Source organism: Opisthocomus hoazin, chromosome 9, assembly GCF_030867145.1.
Source record: "Opisthocomus hoazin isolate bOpiHoa1 chromosome 9, bOpiHoa1.hap1, whole genome shotgun sequence".
Classification (NCBI taxonomy): Eukaryota; Metazoa; Chordata; class Aves; order Opisthocomiformes; family Opisthocomidae; genus Opisthocomus; species Opisthocomus hoazin.
Genome location: NC_134422.1, coordinates 40,221,930 through 40,242,910, shown reverse-complemented (window position 1 = coordinate 40,242,910; position 20,981 = coordinate 40,221,930). Strand labels below are relative to the sequence as shown.

Here is a 20,981-nt window from a genome sequence, read left to right as displayed (position 1 = left end):
TTTTACTGGCGCTTACAAATATGACAAGCCACTTCAGGTCTGTACCAAAATTAACGTGTCTAATATTCAGTGAGAGAGGTTCTCTGTTCTTTGGACTCAAGCTCCTTTGGGCTGGTTCAGATTAAGTGACTGAAACAGACTATTTGTCATAACTAACCATAGTTTTTACAAGTAGACAGGATCAAGGTGCTCAAGTATTAAGTCAATATCAAGTAGAAATATTGAAATGTAAGTAAGAATAGACACTTGGCATAACTTCAAAGGTATCTACATTTTAATTGACATGTTTTTGACAGCAATACACAGTAGTTAGTCGTACTGATAAAAGGCATCTAGAACCCTTCATTTAAGCTTGTTAACGAGTGAAGAGTGAGAGGTGAAACACCAGCAGAGCCCAAACACGTGTCATTACACTGAGGAGGTGCAGAGATGATGTGCTATAGTAAAACACAGTAGTCCTGTTTCATGGCAAGTGTCCCTGAGGTGCTACACAGATTTGATCCTACGCAGAGAAAGAGGCAAGTCTGTCTTCTGAAAGCAAACATAATCCTGGAATTTTGAAAAAAAAAAAAAAAACAGCCCTGGGTTTATATTAATGGTAATCACTAACTTGTATCATCTGCCCATATAGGATATAACATGCAGACAGACTTAAATATTTTCTGTTTCCAAGCAAAATACCTTCTGTTTCTCAGGCTTTGTCAACAGCTTACCCTATGGACTAAACGGATGCAGGTGCAGGAATCTTAAAGGAAAAACCTTTATTTCTCTGCCACCAACTTCCCAGTTTGCTACATCAAAACATCTAATTTGTTCAGTAGTGCAGTTTAAGCCAGGTGTTGTTTTTAAATCCTCCTTGCACCACAAGAAGAGCTTTCAAGACGTTCTTCACATTTTCAACTCAGAGCTCTGTAGAATCCCATGTATTCTCCTTTCACAGACATTACCACACTCAGTGCATATTTTAAGACTGGAAAATGCACTCTCTCTGTTGTGACATTAGCAGTATGACACTATTATTTCAAAGTCCAGGACATCAGAATTAATGTATTGCATCCACTTTACAAAAAAACCCTAGGATTACTGCTATACCACAATTTATTTTTACTTGAATGGTTTTCCCTTGAACTTGAAAAACAGAAAAAACATACTTTAAGCATATTGGCCCTAATAGTTACCATGAATTTCCAGAAAGGCTTGCTGAAACTTGTGATATTATCACACTTGCATCTTAGAGTCCCACTCATTATTTAGATCAGCCGCATATTCCAATGAAAATGATACACAGTGTTTCCTTCAGGACATTTGTCTTTCTCATCACAGAATACAAGAGAACAATAATAGGAAAAGCCTCCTTTGTAAAACCTATTAAGTATTAAAAAAATCACAGGAGGTTAACAATGTCCTGTAACACGACATCATTGCATCATTGCAATGCAGCAGATGAAGGGAAAACACCTTTGAACAGGATTCATCTTTTGATCCAGAGGAGAGCACCAGATCATAGTTAACCAAAGAGGTTTTGGCACATTTTTATTTTTATCATCTACAGTCTGCAATATTATCTTGAAAACAAGTTTAGCTATCTGGGGATGTGGAGAGTCATAGAGCGGTCACGGGCCAAGAGTATTTATGAAACACAGTAGATATCGAAATTGCATCCTTGGTTAAAATTGCAGTCAGACCTGCAATGGCAACACAGTGACATTTCTATCAAAAAAGCCATAAACCAGAGAGACATGAAAGTAATCCAGTGTTTATGAGTCACACCTATTCCTTGTTTACTCTTGAGGAATCACAAATAGAGATCTGGCACAATGACCAAATGTGACTGATATTCCTTCAAATTTCGAATTCTTGCTTTCATCAACTAAGTTATTACTTCTGTAACTGAACTGGGAGATGCAGAAAGACATATGCATACAGTTTCAACACAAGAAAAAAACCACTAACATGCTATTAAGCTGTAGAAATTGGCAAATAGGAATCAGTGACCAAGTCCTTCATTTGTAAGGTTAACAAAAATGTGGGAGAAATAGAGGTATAGAGGGAATCATAGAGAATATAAAATAAAATTACTATCAGCAACTGAAACAGGCAACTGAAGAAATCATATGAAAACAAAATGTAATGCTTTAAAATTTTATCCAATTAAAAATAATTCCAGGAAGGAAAAAAATCCCTCCCAGCATAGACAAAAAATTAACAAGCAGCAAACAATAAGCAACAGAAGTAATTTAAAGAAAAGCTACCAATTGAACAAGCACAGTTGATGAAGCTTCCCAGTAAAAGATGGAAAACCCTAAAATTCTTTGATATAATAACAACCTTCAAAGCCTCTAGACAAGACATTACTACATAGCTGCTTGCAAGGGGAGAACAGACAGCAGAAACAGTGCACAAGATTTCCAACTCCCTTCATTTTTCTTTTAATTTATAGAGAGCGCTAAAGCATACCAAGCTATAAAAAACCACAAAAGTAAATACAAGAAAAAAAACCTGACAAGTCTGAATCTTGTGCACACAGAGAAAAGGGTCATTTAGGACACTGCTGAACAAAGAACATGTAAATGACATCTGAAAAATAACAAGCCCAACTGGAATCTTAAGCTTTTCCTTAAAAAAAAAATAAAAATCAAAAAAATACACAGAACACAACCAAGCATTCTATCCAGTTTTAAAGCCACCCAGACTTCTGCAGGAATTTGCAAGAAAAAAATAAAAAATTAACTGCAAATCAGGGGGCATATGGAATGTGTAGATGTTCTTCAAGCCAGCAGAAGCCATCTACAACAAATGGAGAATTCCCACAGAAAAAAGGGCAAGCTATTCGATTTACACCACACCCCAAAAAATCTGGATTCATAGCATCATTAAGGTTGGAAAAGACCTGTAAGATCATCAAGTCCAACCATCAACCCAACACCACCATGCCTGCTAAACCATGTGCTGAAGTGCCACGTCTATACTTTTTTTGAACACCTCCAGGATGGTGCCTCCACCACTGCCCTGGGCAGCCTGTTCCAATGCTTCACAAGTCTTTCAGTAAAGAAATTTTTCCTAATATCCAGTCTAAACCTCCCCTGATGCAACTTGAGGCCATTGCCTCTTGTCCTATTGCCTGTTACCTGGGAGAAGAGACCAAAACCCACCACACTCCAACCTTTCAGGTAGCTGTAGAGAGCAGTAATGTCTCCCCTCAGCCTTCTCTTCTCCAGACTAAACCACCCCAGTTCCCTCAGCCGTTCCTCACAAGACTTGTTCTCCAGAACACTCACCAGCCTCGTTGCCCTTCTCTGGACACTCTCCAGCACCTCAACGTCCTTCTTGTAGTGAGAGGCCCAAAACTGAACACAGTGTCTGAGGTGTGGCCTCACCAGCGCGAAGTACAGTGGCACGATCACTGCCCTACTCCCGCTGGCCACACTGTTCCTGATACAAGCCTGGATGCCATTGGCATGCTGAAGAGACTTTGGCAAAAAAAGGAAATTCATATGTACTGTACATATATTGGATGTGTCATGCAATCCTGCTAAAGCACTATTAACTATGAATGAAGGACTGTGTCTACTGAAAAAGCATAGTGAAGAGGGCTAAAATGAAAGTTTCACGAAAATGGAATGTGATAAAATGTGATAAAAATAGAAAGAAATAATAAATAAGAGATGACTGACTGAACTGCATGAGCATGATAAAGAACGACATTAAATTTCACAATGTTGTGCACCTGTAAGGCCACTCCAAAATAAAGTGCTAGAAGGGTTCCATCTGTTATGACAGGGCTTAATGGATATATTTTTAAGGGAAAAAAAAAAAAAATCTTTTCATCAGGAGTTTTATTACAGGTAGCTGTCACTAAAAATCAGCAGACTTCAGGTGATGAGCAAGAATCCATTGTTTCTGCCACATCATTCTCCAGTCAGCTACACGTCTTCTACATGGACACTAACGTCAAACTCTCTTCTAACAGAATCACACAGAACGTTCGGGGTTGCAAGGGACCCTCTGTGGGTCATCTAGTCCAACCCCCCAACCATTCATCAGATTTTGTGAAATGCATAAAAATTTTATTGGGGCAGGCCAACAACTTCCAAAATCACTGTCAGGGAGAGAGGCAAAAGGAAAAATGGGATTACTCTGCTGTAGCCCAATTACACTTGAGACTAGTTTGAAAATAATCAGCTTAAATGGTCTGCCTTCATTTTCAACACCAACCAGTCCCTTAAGCAGCAGAATCCTTCTCTCCTCAAGCAGCAACACCACCATCAACTGTAAAAAGATGCTCCAAAAGGCAATTAAGTACCGGCATGTTCTGTTTGACATTATGATAACACTTAAAATAGTGGAGATTCAAAGTCAAAATTGCATCTTTAGCTGTAACACATTTTAGTTGGGGGTGAGTGGGGGAGCCACCACAAGAGTCACAGGACAAGCCAGAACCACCACATTGTTTTCTCTGGTCTGAAAAGCTATCAGTATATGAAGCTAGTGTACAGTCTACGAAGCTAGTCTACACGGTAGTAGTCTACATAATAATATTCACCCTCAACTGATCTATTAAACAGTGACAATAAGAATATTAACCCCTGCTCTACAGAGATCAGTACTCACCTAATTCCAATTCAATAGCATGCAACAGTAGTCTTCAATAAAAAACGTTCTTAATCCCTTATAAATACATGAAATCTGGGACCAAACTTCTGCATATTAATTTTAGACACTCCCAAGTAGTTCTGACGAACAAGGACAGGCATAAGCACACAGAGGAGGAAACTAACACTACACCTGTAATTGCAGTGCCACAGAAATATGCTTTTTTTGCCATGAAATTCAATCTACACGACAGTCAGCCTGATGGTTAACATGATGCAATGTGCAACACCATAAAGGTTACATTAAGACATTCTTAGTTATTTGCCACAGAAAGAGCACTGAATACACAATACTTACTTTCTGTAAGTGATAAAAGAGTATTCTGTTAGTAACAAAAATATGGAAAGAAAACCAACCACCTCACTTCTTTAAGGGGTTACCTGGTCCAATCCAGGAAGTCTGCATTTAAAAAAAAGAACAAGAAATCGAAACACAAAGAAAACAAGTTAAAAGGACTCTCAATTTCTCATTTTATCCAATAGATAATAAAAGAAAAAGTGCTCTGTTGCATTCAGAAGTCAATGCATTCTCCATTTTTAAAGAAAGCTAAGAGCCAAGAAAATAAAGCTTTTGTGTTTTTTCTGACAGAACTCAGCAGGAAAACAAAACAAACCTCCCCAATACACACGCCTAGGAACCTGAATTTATGACAAAGCTAAATAAACTGGATATAGTAACAACAAGCTTCATGTTTTTTCCACAGTACCGCACTGTTTATCCCCACTTGTTAAAGTGGTTGTGCCTTGATGTGTATAAAACTACATCAATGAAGGCCAGATAGAGACTACCTATGGATGAATCTGTTCTGGTCAGTTCAGTGACGAGCTACGCTGCAAGCAGTGAAAAAACCTGCATACATTGAACCAAGGCTTACAGCGCAGCACATAATACAAGTTATACCTACTTCAAAAAGCACCTTTCTTGCATCTTACATTGCTGCTCCACAATCAGACTGAACATGTAGAAATGGACCTACTCCTCCCACTTCCCAGCTCTTGGTCCTACATAATCCAGTTCCCAATGCCACAACATAAATACCTGAGCCAGTACCCAAAGAAAGGCGCATTGGGCAGGAAAAGGGTGGCAAAGGATTGAGAAAGGCTCCAACCACCATCTCAGCAGCACTGTTGCTGTCTCAAACCACTTAGAGAACTATGATGTGAACGTCCAAACCAAGCATACTCTGAGAAATCAAAGAAAAGACACGAGCAGAACTCACACACCTGTAACAAAACAGAACTAGAAAGCATATAACTGCAGTCATGCACAATGCAGTTTTTCCACATACCAGCTGCTGCACTAGCCAATACTTTGCCATGTGTACCCACAGGTTTTCCCAATATCCACACGCCAGGGCCGACACAAATGAATAATTGACACGTTTCCAGGTAAGTGACAAGACAGGACAGAGCAGGGAACTCGCTTTCTCCACTGTGCACCCCTCCACAGTGTCAGAGGCTTAGAGTACAGTTACTAAGTCGCCTTCTCCAGACATGTTACGTCTTTGAGCTGCAACATCTCTTTAAAGATCTTACCTTGTAAAGCGTTCTTACGTACACAGTGAAATGCAAGTTTCAGAAATCTGTCAAGATAGGTCAAGATTCAAAAGTTTGCCAGCTAAGGAGAAACACACTTCCTTCTACCTTTCACAAACAGCGCCTGAGACTTGCATTTGTATCGTGCCTTCTAAAAAGCAGCTGAACATAATACACAACTGAATACTGCTGTCTGTAGGGGGGAAAAACGGATTTAGACCATAAACAAACAGGATCAAATTACCCAGAAGTACGCATGCCTTGCAGCAAGCACAAGAAAAACCACAGTAAATAACACACACAAATATTCTTCCAGAGCATCTGGCAAAATTCACCATAATGAATTCAAAATATTCAAAGCAATTCTTTCCAGCCAACCACTTATTTCTTTCAGAACCAAGATCTTTAGCATTTTATTATGCTCTTTACCGTTGAGGCATATTTCTTTGGTAGTTTCACATTTTCTTCCCCTGCCTTTTGGCTAAGCAACTAAGAACTTTTATTCAGCAAAAGTAACTTCCAGATGACCTAGCAAATGGAATTGATTTGGATTAAACAGCACCAGACTATTTCAGTGTTGAAGCAGTCATGGGTATGCCAGTAACATAACACATCTCAAATATATTCCACTAATCTTATTAAGTATGCTTTTATTTATGTTTCTCTAAACATCTATTTTATGGTCCATTTCTTCGCACCTTTTAACCACTGCTCAGTTACCATGTCAAAAAACTTGAAATCCCAAATTGAGAAACAACATAGATAATTCTCTGAGTAAGAAGTATGTAAAGGACTGCTGTGGAATTGTTAGGGTTTATGGCTATACATTTCCATATTTTACACAACAGATTTGTTATAGTTGAAAGGTTTCCCTTCAGGCTCTTTTAAAGAAGCACATCTAGGCACATCCCACAAAGCTGGTTGAGGAAGGCATAAGAGAACTGTCCTCCATGAGTTTTTTGGGGGTGCAAGAGAAGGGAAGGGACAAGGAAAAAGGAAGCAAAAGGTGAGCACGCAGGTGAGGGAAACTATGCCTCTCGATTAGAGCTGCAAGGATTTAAACTATACTTAAACCAAAAATCTCTTCCACTACTCAGCTTTTGTTTGTTTTTCTGACTCGCTACTCAGTAAGTTTCTAGATTTCAATCTACCCTAACAATGCTACAGAGGCAACTCCAAACCGGGAAGTGGGAGAAAATCTTATTTGGGAATTCTTCATAAGCCATAAAATTAAAAAACTCAGGATATCCTCTGAGAATGGTAGGAAAAATGCTACATAATACAGTACAATATCCTCAAGTCATCAAAATACAACCTGGTTCTGTACTTTGGTTGTCAAGAGCTTAGATGATGACTGTTCGTTCTCATATTGAACTTCTGTCTGAGGTATCCCACATTCCCCCAGAAGTGGAGTTTTGGAAAGAAGGTTCAGGCAACGAGTAACACAGACGAGGAAATTCTTAAAAACACCAGAGAATCAGCGACCACCAAAGATACCTGGATACACGGAGTGTATGAAACACTCAGCCTTCCCAAAAGTCTCTGTTGTCAGACAGCCTCCATAGGAAGAAGCTTTCTACTCCATTTTAAATGATCACCTTGGCCACCAAAAGGACCTACACATGTTCCACTTCATTGAAAGTCTCATCTGTCGGCACTTCAGAATTACCCACTTTCCCCACATAACACCATCTCTCATATGTGTCAGCTCTCTGCCATTTTCTTCCTCTGGCTTTGAATAAAATATGGCGACAAATGACACTGCATCTTCTTTTAGAGCCTAGATTTCCCTCTTTAGAGAGTTAAAAGTAAAGACTATGTTGCTGCTTTACTTCTGAAATTCAGGAATTTAAAAGAAAACAAAACAGACTAACATGGGAGTAAAATTCACATACAGAAAGACATTTTGTAAATGTATTCTAGTTCAACAAAGTAACATCTTCTCTTAGGATATCCCTTATCCTATTACGTTCAAGCTTGGGACAAACAGAAATTTCAACCTTTAAGTAAGCCTCTGCAAACTGTTCACTAAAGCATGTCAATCTTTTCTGAATCTGAGGCTGGTTTTAGAATTCATGGTGCAAAATCAGTCTACAAGCTGAAGACAGGTAAGACTGAAGACCACCAGTTATACTGGGAGCAAGCTGAAGCACGTGTATTAGTGTGTACATGTTACGCTTGCCATCAAATACAAAATGCTCATATAGCATAGTCTATATAATTAAGAAATAGGGCAATGTATATTATCTATTTTGAAGGCATGAAGCATGGTACCATGGCATCATTGCTAAGTAGTCACCCTTCCTCCTTCTTCCCCCTAGAAAACCCAACAACAAAAGAGAAAATCCAAACAGCGTGGCAGTTTTACATTGACTGCTGTGGACAATGACCAGCCATTCCCTGCTGCATTTGTGCAAGCCTGCAAAGTAAACATAATACAGAATACTATGCATTAGTTACTCAAAACTATGGCACGCTATCCTTGCCTACTGTGATATAGATATCCTCCTTCCTTGTAGCAGCAATGTCACTTGTGCAGTAAAACCATTTTTGCTTCGCCAATTAGCACCAAAGCAAAGCAAACACTAGCACTTTCCTCAGAGAAACAACCAACAGTGCTGTCAACTGCACTTCAGCTTCCTAACAGATTACTTTGATATCTATGCAGACTGTGCTTGCTCTGTCATTTTTCCACGCTGGTGGATTTGTCATGTCTGTAGCCATCAGCTGTCTCATGCCATCCCAGTCAAAACCAGTTGAAAAGAGCTGCTGACCACAGCCAACGTAACTGTACTCACAGTTGTGGATATCACCAATGCAAGCACATTATTCAGTACTACACGGCTGAAATGCCAGCTAATGATTTGGATTCAAGAGTTACTCTCCATATGGGAGAAAATTACTAATACAAAATCAGCCTAGCAGTTTAATAGCTACATTCAATATCCTCAGACATAAAACGTGCGGAATGAAACCGAGACCTCTGGGAGAAGTATTTAATTTTGAAAGAGAAAACAATCAATAGTTCCTAAGCTCCTCTAGTTTACATTTGCAGTTAATGACAGACTATTTGTGACAAATGTATGAGATTTTAAATCGGTATGGCCAGGTTAAAACGCAGCTTGCAGTTTCTGCTGTCTTTCAGTGCAGAAGCAACAGTCTTTGAGAGAACCAAAGCTGGAAACGATAAAGTTCCCAAGCGCCCTCTCCCAGGCTGTCTAGTTTCTTAACAACTACGATTTCAGACATGAGGGGACTAAGCCAGAAATGGAGAGCCCATCACAGCATGGGACAGGAGGGAAGGTTGTAGAATCATTTTTAGAAGTTGGAATGCCTCTAGGTGAGTTCTTTTTGTCTCTTAAAAAACTAATACGCTTTTAAAAACAAAGTAGACTCAGCTCTGGTGAGCTGCACTACATTATAAGGATAGCAAGCAATTTAATGAGAATCCCAAAGTTTTTAAGTGGCTGTGTAAGAAAAAGTTACTTTCCTTACATTCTGCTTCCGCAGCCATGGACTTTGGCCCAGCCCCATTCCTATGCTGCCTTTTAGCTTATCAGCACAACACACTACACAAAAACACGTGAAGATAAAACCAACCTGTTACTGAGAAAAAACTACTACAAACTTTCATTACAAGAAAATGTATAAAGCACTGCATTGGTAGTTACACATGAGCTGTTTCATCCAGCTAGGTGAAATCTGGAAACGATCTCATTCAAGAATATTAGCATCATACACACTAATGTTGCAGTTTAGCAGTGTTGACATACTGCATTTCACACCACAAAACACAGCAGAAGCAAACAATTAAATGCAATTACTCTATGGCACAGAAAGATAAGAGAATTAGTAACGGCTCCAGCTGCAAAATTTGTTGGAAAAGTATTTCTCCCATCCTAAGCCAATGTGCACAACAGGACAAATTGAATATTAATACAACATATAACTTACAAAATTAGTAATGCAATTTTTAGGCTGCTTAAATCAAGAAAAAAAGATTCTGCTAATCTCAGATGTTAAAGACCTTTGTGTTTACAAATCCACAGCACAATGCATTAAAGCTTATCCCCGTGAAACTGATTAAGGGGCACACTGGTGGGGGTTAGTCTCTCAAACTACTTGCTGCTGCCTACACAGCCCCCCTGCTACCATTTTCTCTCCCAAGATTCAGCATCATATTATACCATATGCACTTCACCTCTCACTGTTACTTAGTACTTTGCTTTAACAAGTTTTCTCACGTTATTTTAACTACAGTTACTCGAAAACAGGTATGACTTGTGCATACCATCCCATACCCTGCAGTACGAAACCACCATTAACTGTAACCCAACCGTCCACTGCTTTGGAAGCGATGGTTCTGTCACCTTACCAACTGGGAAGCAGAAGACAAAAGATACGCTATCAGCTAGTATTTTCAGCTCTAGCACCAAATCTCTTTTGACTTCAGCACATGAACAAGCAGTTAGAATCATCACCAGAGGCCTCTGTTGCATCTGGAAATAAACACAGATGAAAATGAAACCTTTTGACTAATATTTTTCTCATTTAAAACTGAAGCATGTATCACCAGGTGATCAGACACAGTCATGCCATCATTCACCATTTTAGGGCAAGTCTCACAAGATCTGTTTTCCTTGCAGACCCAAGTCCTGAAATTTTGAGCTTGTGTTAAAAAAAGAAAAATCTGTTTTGAATATCGAATAAGTTTCAGATCTACGTAGCTGCAAAAAAAAAAAGCTCTAAAGAAGGAAAACAATACTAAATGTTCAAAAAAGACAAAGCCTATATTATTTTAATCTTATTAATTTATGATTTTTTTGCTAGGGAACCTGACTCATGATCTTTGAATGCATACAGCTGCCAACACAGCATGCAGGAAGAAAGCATTAGAGACAGTACATATCTGCACAGCAAGGCATTTGGAAAGATGGTCTAGCCAAATGTTAAAAAAATAGGTTTGAGGACACACCAAACTTTTTTTGAACAACTCCTAATGCAATTGGCATGCAAAGATGACTGCTGTTCCAAGCAACATTTTGAGATGCGATTGCAGGAAAAATCATTTTTATTGGGAACACAGTGCCTTATCTAGGCTCATTACCTCACTTCTGTTATACTTTCCAGAAGATTTCACAACAGATTCAGGAAAAACCGCTGTTGTTTCAAGAGTTATCTTCTTTAAAAGGCGTACACACTTTAAAAATACAAGCTCTCAAGAGAAAATATATTGATTAATACTAGAAGCACCTCTACGCATAGGAAAAACAATAGTTACACAGGGCAGCAGATAGAAATTGCCAGCACTAGCAAAATAGCTACTTGCCAATGCCCAGACTGCAGTGTGAAGAACCCAGCTCTGCCAGGGCTCTCCCTACTCTGAGCAGACCTGCAAGACCGAGGCGGGAATGGGCAACCACCTCTCTCCCAGCCACCTTTCCCCACTGCACCAACAGCCTTATCCCAAGCCTTTCATCTAGCAGAAATACAATTTGATTTTTGCACAGGCTGCTGAGAACTCTGAAAAAACTTTTAAGGGCTACACGGATTTAGAGTGTCCTAGATCACTTGGGAAGCTTAAGCACAATTTTTAAGCTCCTAACGACCCGTCCTGCCTAGAAGGAACTGGAGATCTAACATCTGCCTTTAAAAGGACAAAAATGAAAACAGAATAGACTGTTAAATGGCACAGCAGGTAGTAGTCAGGATTCTGTTTTGCACACCCGTGTTACTACTGCAATTTGCCTTTGTCCAAGATTGCCCCCATTAAAACCAAGGGGAGAGAGAGAGCAGAGAAAGAATGAAAGAAATCATGTTAAAGATCTTGAATAGTTTCAGAGAATCCAGCACTCCTCAAAAAAACCCATCTCATTTTATCTAAAAATAATAAATAGGAATATGAATGCAGTTTTAAAGTTCTCATGTTATTTTAGGGATTATGAGAAGATCAAAGCACCTTGGAGATTAGGCTCTTCTACCCACGTTTACTCCCAAGCACTGGAGTACCCACATACTTCACTAAAGCAACACAGCATGCTAGGAACAGTCATCAGACACTTCTGAATGCCAAAAAATTTGCCTTAAAAGTCACACATTTTTCAAAATAAAAGTATGATTTACTTGCACTGGTCAGGATCTCTCTACAGCCCAGGAATAATCAGAACATCTAAAGAATTTCCACAGATTACAGTTCTACTTTCTGGTGACAAAAAGTAAAATCAAATTTTAGCAACTTCTTAGCTCCATAGAGCTAAAAAAGTAAGATTGAGCCAGCTGCAGTCTCTGCTCCAACCAGAGCATTATTAAGAGAACTGTTTACCAAGTCACACTTGTGCAAACTCATGCAAGGCAATGGTGTTGATCAGGTATCGCTGATAGAATAAACTGAAAACCGTTCAGCTGCACAGATGTTTCTGAATCTTTACAACCGCAAGTGAGACAGAAAATGGAGAAAACACAGCTCAAGTCTTAGAATAAAACCTGAATATGCAAGCTCAGAGTTAGACATAAGATATAACCAGTACTAACAAAGTGAGTTTACAGTATATACTAATAGGCTGAGTAGGTTAGACTCTGGAATTGAAATAAACAAAATTTCTCAATGCCTGCCCTTCAAAATCGGAAAGAATTCTGCAGAAGTTAAAGAAATCCAGTATCTTAATCTGATGGGCTTTCTGGTACTTCTCTGCCACATTATCAAGTAGCCTATGTGAAACCGTAGGCATTACGAAGTCCAAGCTCTGCCTCTTGCTCCAGTGAAAGCTTACTACTTATACAGCTGCTGCAAATTCAGTTCTTGTCTCTTCTACAGAAATGTTTCATTAAGCTATCAAATTCTACACTCTCTCTTTTTTTGCCTAATGTGTAATTACACCCCAAAAAAGTAAGTCATTTCAATCTGAGGAAACGATAAAATTTTAATCCAGAGCATACTTTTAGCTTGGTGATTAGAACAGCTGCTTAAGCTGGCAGAGGGGAGGAGGAATGAAAGTGTAAATTCTTTCCTGGTAATTCAGGACAAGTTTCCAGCTGGATGAATTCTCTACTGCAATCCTGGATAAAGTCTATGTGGTAACACCACTTCCTTCTCTTGATGTTCAGTTTAGCCTAACAAACATGTTTTGAAACTGTAAAAAGCAAGATGAGGCATTTCAGATCACCCTTCTGCCTGTTAGATGGGTGGAGCTGCAGCATAGGTATAAAGCATTTTTAAGACTTAAGAGCTACCACTGACTGCTCCTAGAGTACTTTCAGTGCCCCTGGGCAAATGAAATGGCACAGACAAGGTCCACACTCCCATACCTAAGACTAAAAGGGTGGGCAATAACTCACTGTAATGCCATTACTGCATTCTACCATTCCTGCAAGGTCATAGTTATACGCCTTGAGGACAGACCACAAAACGGCAAGTAATCGAGTAAATGTAACACCTCCTCATTCCCCTAGCCACCGCAGACCGTGGTTCGTGTAATCCCAGGCTAAGGCTATGCATTAAACGGCAATAGCTGGCTATTCCACAACAGCAAATCCCCAAAAGAGTTTGCCAGAGCATTTAAGCCGTGGAGCATCCTTAGCAAAGCACTGACAGTGGGGTAGTGAGACTAAGTGCATGAAAAAAGCCACGGTTCTGACCTCAGGGATTTAGGAGATACTAGGAAGGAACTGACTTTCATTGGGAACAGGGATATCAACAAATATTTCTAGATGAAAAGTTACACACTGAGAGTAAGGGAACTGAAGAGAATGTTGTTAGGTAACTATGCAGAGGCACTGTGCGTTCTAACAGTGACAATATCATTAGTTCTTTTCTGGGATACGACCTGATTCTCTGAAGGTACTTATCCCTTCAAAAATCAGATTATAGTAAGGCTGAAAAGGGGATGTGGAGAATATTTATTTGTGCCCAATTAGAGTATTCTTATGTAACAACTCTATTAAGTCATTAATTTGGGATTTTTTTGTCTCAAGAGCCGATTTACTTGAAACACAGCCTCAATCTCTGCCACTCATTTCACCATCAACAATAACTGAAAATTCTCATTTGTGAAGTGAACCCAGCGGACTTTTCAGCTCTCAGTGCTCCACTCCCTCTCTTTACAAAACTGACAGAATTAGAATCCAGCCACAAGTCGTATTAGATATGTCAACGATTCAAGGATAAGGCAGTTCATTTTTTTGTTCTCTTTCAAGCTATGTTAGTCCCCCAGTTCAAGCTGAATTTGGCCTTTAATTATTTCATGTGGTAGCTCTAAGTAGTTTCTTATGACACATTCAAGCAATATGCTATTGAGGGATTATTTCAAGAGAAAAAATATACTCATAATATAAATGCCAGTTTATTGCATTTGACCTCTCAAGTTCTTCACAGAAGTCTTCCCTGATTTTTAGAGCATCCAGTAACATTTACAAGTGTTGTATGAACACACCCATGCAGACACACTGCTGTTGAATCACGAGATGTAACCTTGTCTACAGGCAAAAGACTAACAAATTAATTTAATGAGCTCATAAAGGAAATTCTGAAACATCATGTCAGATGAATACTTTGCAGAGCAGTAGATGCACAGCCTTTGACCTCGAAAAGATTACAAACTTGTCACCAAAGACTAAGGAGGCAGCACCAACTGTGAGTTTGTGTCATAACCACTCTCATTGTCTGCTCTTATTAACTACACCTCTCTCCTTTTTGGTCCTCTAGTACCAGTTTTGTATCTTCCCCCCATGATTTCAAACGCTTTTCACAGCTCATCAAAGGAGTAGTTTATTGTTGCAATCTAGCATCTTCTTCTTTTTTTCTGGCATCAAAGTCATTTTAATTTCTGTATACTCACAAGACATGCCCAATGCTTCAGACTGTCAGCCTCCCCTCTAAGGCAACCCGATTTGTACTTGCTTCCGCTGACTTCCAGTCTCTCTTCGCTGATACCCGTGCCACTGTAGCTCTGTTCAAAGCACAAACCCAACCGCTTCCTAGCATCCTTTGACACTGTGCTATAATTCCTAGGCTCTCAATCCAGAAATCATTCACTCTATTCAACCTCTTCATGTAAATATATGCCTTTAAGGAGACCTATAATCACTAACGCATCCATACACTTAAAAATAAAATACACACCAAAAAGCATAAGGCTAACAATCATGAAATTATTACCCTTTTTTCCCCACTACTTTGTTGTTCCTTTTGCTGAGTGCATGTGGATAATCTCCAAATATCAGAGGTTGTCCCTGACATGCTACTACACAACAACTCAATCAAGCAAATCTATAATCATGAGGCAAACATGTCTGTTCATTTTGAAATTTCCATAAAAATAGAAGCTTGACCTTCAAAAAGATATTTTTTTACCCTCGGGTGAATTAGTTTGTCTTATTTTGATCATCATCATCACAAGCAGCAGAGGTTTGAAGCTCTGAAGTATTGCTTATCACTACTACAACTGAAAGGTATGACTAAAGTTCTAAGTGTAACATGGAGGGGAGGAAAATCACAGGAAGACAGAAGCGTTTCTAAAAGGTCAGGTTCACAGTTATTCCCGTAAAATGTAAAAATGGATGCTTGCTTATATTTATACTCAGGAGCCCAAATATATCATTAAAACATTTTATGTATCCACACACACTCAAACCACCTTCATAATCACCTTCACGTACGGCTTGCTTTCCAGTTTACTAGGTTTTTAACATCTTTTTAGTTACATCTACGTAAAGATGACTTTCTAAAAACTTGCAACTGTAGGAACTGGAAATTTAAAAAGTGAGAGTTGCATAATATTTAAATTAGAAATGTAATGACTGTCTTAAGTTCAACGAAGACCCCAGACACGTAGTTCTGTGGAAGGGGGCAAATGCCTTTGCAAGAAGAATACAATTAACCTCTCCAGCCTTTGATTGACTCTCGGTGCCTTTCAACAAACGACGAGGAAGGTGAAATTAAACGAGCAACGCACTTCCCCGCCTTCCTCCAGAGAACCACCGCACAACTTTCCGCCCTCCTTAAAGCCAGAATCCCCCCCCGCCGGCTGCCAGCCCTCGCTCAGGTTTCAGACCCCTACCCCCCCGGCCCTCCCCGCTCCCGGGTGCCCCGCGGCGTTCCCGGGGTGCCCGGGGGGTGCCGAGGAGCCCGGGACCCCTCCGCAGAGCAGCCGGGCGTCCCTCAGCCCCGGCGGCGAGCTGGGCTCGCCTCCCGCCGCCGCCGAGCCGCCGCGGGGAAGCCCTCGGGAGAAAAACAGAACCCGGCCTCCGACAACGCCTTTGCTGTACTTACTAAGGGGCAAAAAAAGAAAACGGGAGGCGCTTGATTATTTTCAGCTACTCGAAATAAAAAAAAAAATCACCAACCCAAAGCACGGCACATCGCATCCCGAAGCCCTCGCGGCTTTGAAGTTGGAGGAGCGAGCGGCGGCGGACTGCGCCCGTCCCAAGTCTCGCACGGCACCGTTAGCCCGGCGCACACCGACACCGCGGCGACGGACCGGGGCCCGTCCCCGTCCTCCCCCCAGGCACCCCCGGTGAGACCTGCCCGGCAGAGAAGCCTCGACAGCCGGCCGAGGCCGCCCCGCCGCCGGGAAGAAGCCCTGTTACTCACGTCGCCGCACCCCGCCGTGCCGGCCCCGGCTCGCCGCCGCGGCGAAGTTTCCAGCCAAGGGCAGCGCTGCCGCCGCGACGATCAACAGGCGCCCAGCCCTCCCTCCCTGACCGCCGCCCGCCCCTCGGGACTCGCGGGGAAGGGGCGGCTGCGCCCGACCCCGGCCGCCCCGGAGCCCGCCCCACCGCCTCAGGCCGCTGCCGCGCACGCAAGCTATCACCCCCCCCCCCCCCCCCCCCCGAGGAGCGCCGCGTACCTGGCGAGGTGATGGAGGCCGTCCCGCCGCGCCGGCACACGCCGCCCGCTCCGGCCTCGGCCGCGGAGAAAGTTTCCTGACGTCAGCGCGGGCGGGCGGGGGACCCCGCCTGCCTACCGGGCTCGCTGCCCGCCGGGCCGGGCCGCCGCTGCTCCCGGGCTCCCCCTGCCTCCCGCCGGCAGCGAGCGAGGGGAGCGAGCGGCGGAGGCGGCGCCGGCGGGAGGGACGCGCCCCGCGGCGCTCGGCAGGGGGCGCCGTCGCGGCCGGGGGGGGGGGGGGGTGTGGTTGGCGGGGAGCGACCGCGCGCGCCCCCGCCCCGCGGGGCTGTGGCGGGAGGCGGCCGGGGCCGGCGGCGAGGGGAAGGCGCAAGGCGTGAAGTCACCGAGCGGCTCTCGGTGACGCCGTCGCCTGCTGCGCTGTCATGCCCGGGGTGGGGGGAGGGGCTGCCCCGCGCTGGCTCCCGGCCACAGGCCCCCGGGGCTGGTTGGTGGGGAGCAGAGTGAGGCCCCGGTAACGGGCCCCTCAGGGCAGGGCAGAACTTGGGGCTGTGCACACCTCACCACGGCTGAGCTTAATGAAGCCCCACCATCAGGAAAGTCTGACAGAGCGAAGAAAGGGGAGCAAAAAACACCGTGGAAAGTAGGGAGCGATTGAGAGTGTGAGGAGCGCCAAGGCAGTAGCTCTGCGTTCCTGAAGGAAACATCATTTTGGAGGAAAGAAGGTGGCAGAGACACTTCCACAGTTGTGAGGTAACTGCGGTGGAGAGTGGAGGTCTGGTGGTAGGGTACCAATGTGTAGCATCACGCTGACATTGAGGGTACTGTCAGTGGCCAAGAGTCCCCATTAAAATGTGTTTTGGAAACACCAGAACACCATAGATGAATGTATTGTTATGACAGTCACAGCCAGTGCAAGTTCAGGAGAACATGTTTCCTGTAGAACAGCAAGGATCTGCCACATCTCTCCTGCTCCTGGTCGCCATCTGCCATGATGCTGCCAGCAAGGGAGCAGGTAGGGGTTTTGGGAAGGGAGGGAGCTCATCTGTCCTTCCTGCGCCTGATGTTGTTTCACAGCCCAGCAAAAGATGCCTCTGATTTTTCATTAATCAATAGACACACCTCAAGAGCGGCCATTTAGAGATCAGAACAAAACACATCGCGGGAATCAAAGCAAAGGTGTTCTTGTCTGCAGTGGGCATTTTCTTTTAAAAAAGGCAAGATGGAAAACAGGGTAGCAATGAACAGTTAGGAGTGGAAAGATCATGACAGAAAAAACCCACGAAGGGTAGAAGTCAGGAACAGGCAGCTTTTTAAATCAGTAAGCCATAGATAATTACATACATAGATGTGAATTATGTAAAAAGTTAATTAGTATGGCTGCCTTTCCATTCATTACTAAGCTAAAGAAATTCCAAAATAAGTCCAGGAAAACAAAGCAAATTAGTAGTTAATTTGTCTGCAGTAGAGATTATTATAAAGCTGATGAAATTTACGTCAGTTCATTCTCTCCTGCAAAGGAAACAAATACCAACTCCTTACACAGTTTCAGAGTTATTTGTAAACTTTCCTAGCAAACTGACAGGCTGTGAAGCAGTTGGAGGGGATCATTGTGTGGAAAGTTGTGCCTGTGGTAGGATCACACCAGCTGAATTCCAAATGATAAATAGACAGAAGTGAAATTCTGAGAAGGAAGGAAAAGAGAAAACACTTTGGGGAAGTTTTATGGGAATCATATCCCAAACACCACCACAGCCAGGAATTGTTTTCAGCATCCAGAAATTAAACATTTTTCTGAAAAAAACCCCACTCTAATAAGCCTCTTCACTGCAATATTAAGACAGTTGAAGGAATATCTAATGAATTTGAACAAAATGCTCTCATCTCATTCACAGCTGGTCCATGAGTTGTCAATTCACAAATAAAGTTTTTTCTTTTTTGCTGCTGCTGTTACTGACAGCCATTCGCGTGCACACTTCCGCAGCACCTTGTTGGAGCCGACAGCTGCATTGCATGCATCTCCTTAGCCATTTGTGCCTGTCAAAAGCAGTGACAGGAGGGATGGGAAGAGAGAATCTATGAATTGTATGCAACCAGGGAAGAAAAATAAAAGTAAATTGCTACCAAGAACCTCGATTTTTCGTTTGCATTTTTGTTTGAGAAACTACTAACCAAGTCTGTCACAAGTTTGAATGTTTGTCTTAAACATTTAGACTTTGGTTGCTTGTTTTTCACATCTGTGTGATTGTTTTTTCAAGCAAACAAGGCAGCTCGTGTAATGCTTTAAGTAAAACTGCTGTTCATTTCAGCATCAGGAAGCATGTTTATGTATTTGACATTTCATAGCATACATCCAAAGCTGGCCTTTGTTGTATCTCACAAGCAAGTACTCAAACTTGTTCAGCAAGTGTGCTGTTTTTATTTTGATTAGACAAGCTCAGCTGCATTCTGGTTACTCGATGGACTCTCAAGGTGTGATTTACCTATTAAAAATATATATATTATTTGGAAAATTATGGACTATTTTACATGTTTTGTGTTCCCCCAGAACTAAGCCTCAGTAGAATTTTACTGAAACTAATAAAGGTAACTCAGTCACAGCACCAAAGCAGAGTACACACTATACAAGCAGAAAAATATTTTGGCTATCAAAATACATGTTATCTTCAATTTTTCAAAGGTGATTCAGAAAGAAAGTAAAATTAAGGGCTCTTTAAAATACTTTTACAGTCCCATAGCAGATTCTTTGTCAGAGAACATTAAAAATGAAATATGATACAGGAGTGTTTTTTGTAGTTACTAGGTTTTTCTGACATCAAGTATGTTTCATGAAGTCAGGGTAGATTTTGTCCAAAATCAAGTTATACCATTTTTAATGCAATAAAAATGTAAGTATAGAATCTATTACCTCAGGAGAAGACATTTTTCAAAAACCCTTCTGCATGCAAATTTTTTTCTTATAAAAGCAAATTATTTTATAATACAAGAAAAAATTCTATATAGGAAGCTTCATATTTCTTCTGAGATATATTTTTGATATAATCTGTATTGCAATGCTTAAATAAAAGGAATACAGAGCAAACAGTTTGGACTTAAATTTGATGCATACTATTTGAAGGGAACAGAAGAAAAATTGATTTCTTGCTTCTGTCATTTTTTTTCCATCAACAGTGGTGACCTAGGGATGGAATGAGAACAGTATTTGAGAGGAAAAGTAGAACAAAAATGTATGAACTCTACTTCATCTGAATTACTAATTGGTGTGATCCAGGAGCAAAAAGGCTAGGAGCACAAAGAATAAACCAGTGACTTCCTTTGTCATCTAGGTCCCCCAAAGCCTGGAGTGGACAAAGTCAGGTCCTTATTGAGGCTATCATTCTTGAGCATCGCGGAGAAGTTGAGCAAAGAACTAGGCACAGGAGAAGTGAAAAGAGTATACTCACGAGAGAACAAAGTCACATGCATAAACACATGCCTGCGCCTTGGCTCCTTACATGAATGGATTGGGTTGATTGTTGGCATGAGGTTGTAAACTTCAGTCATGTAAACAGAAGGTGAAGACTGAGTGGAGACAGAGGATGAGCAAAAGCAATGGAATCAATATTCATCTAGATCTGGAGCTATGCCAAGATCAAAGAGTAAATATTAATCACTTGAATGGATTTACCAGAAAATAGTTACTAGAAGGACCAAAGATTAAAGGATTACACCAGTTACAAAACCCGAGACATTTCACCTCCCTACTGAGCACTCTTCTCACCTCTCACATAGACCAAAAGCTACCTAGCATTACTCTGCAGAGATGTTAAATAAGACGCCAAAGCAACCCCCATTCAGTCCTTCTTATGAAGTAACACTGGCAGGAAAAACTCTGCTCCTGATTTCATATTTAATTTCTAGGCCTTTTAACATTGTCATGGTGGTGTAACATACATCCCCATTTTGAACTTTCT

The 20,981-nt window shown here is 41.6% G+C and overlaps 1 protein-coding gene across 5 annotated transcripts in view; it reads right to left on the bottom strand.

The window, feature by feature from the left end:
* GULP1 (GULP PTB domain containing engulfment adaptor 1) overlaps positions 1 to 17,163 on the bottom strand; it is a 161,261-nt gene extending 144,098 nt beyond the window's left edge. For 2 of the 5 annotated variants that reach the window (XM_075430680.1, XM_075430682.1), the window contains exon 1: positions 17,033 to 17,161. The gene's annotated coding sequence lies outside the window, so the exon portion shown is untranslated. Of the gene's footprint in view, positions 1 to 16,776; positions 16,865 to 17,032 lie in introns of those variants that run through there. The other 3 variants (XM_075430683.1, XM_075430685.1, XM_075430681.1) reach the window with 3 other exon arrangements.
* Positions 17,164 to 20,981: the final 3,818 nt, after the last annotated feature.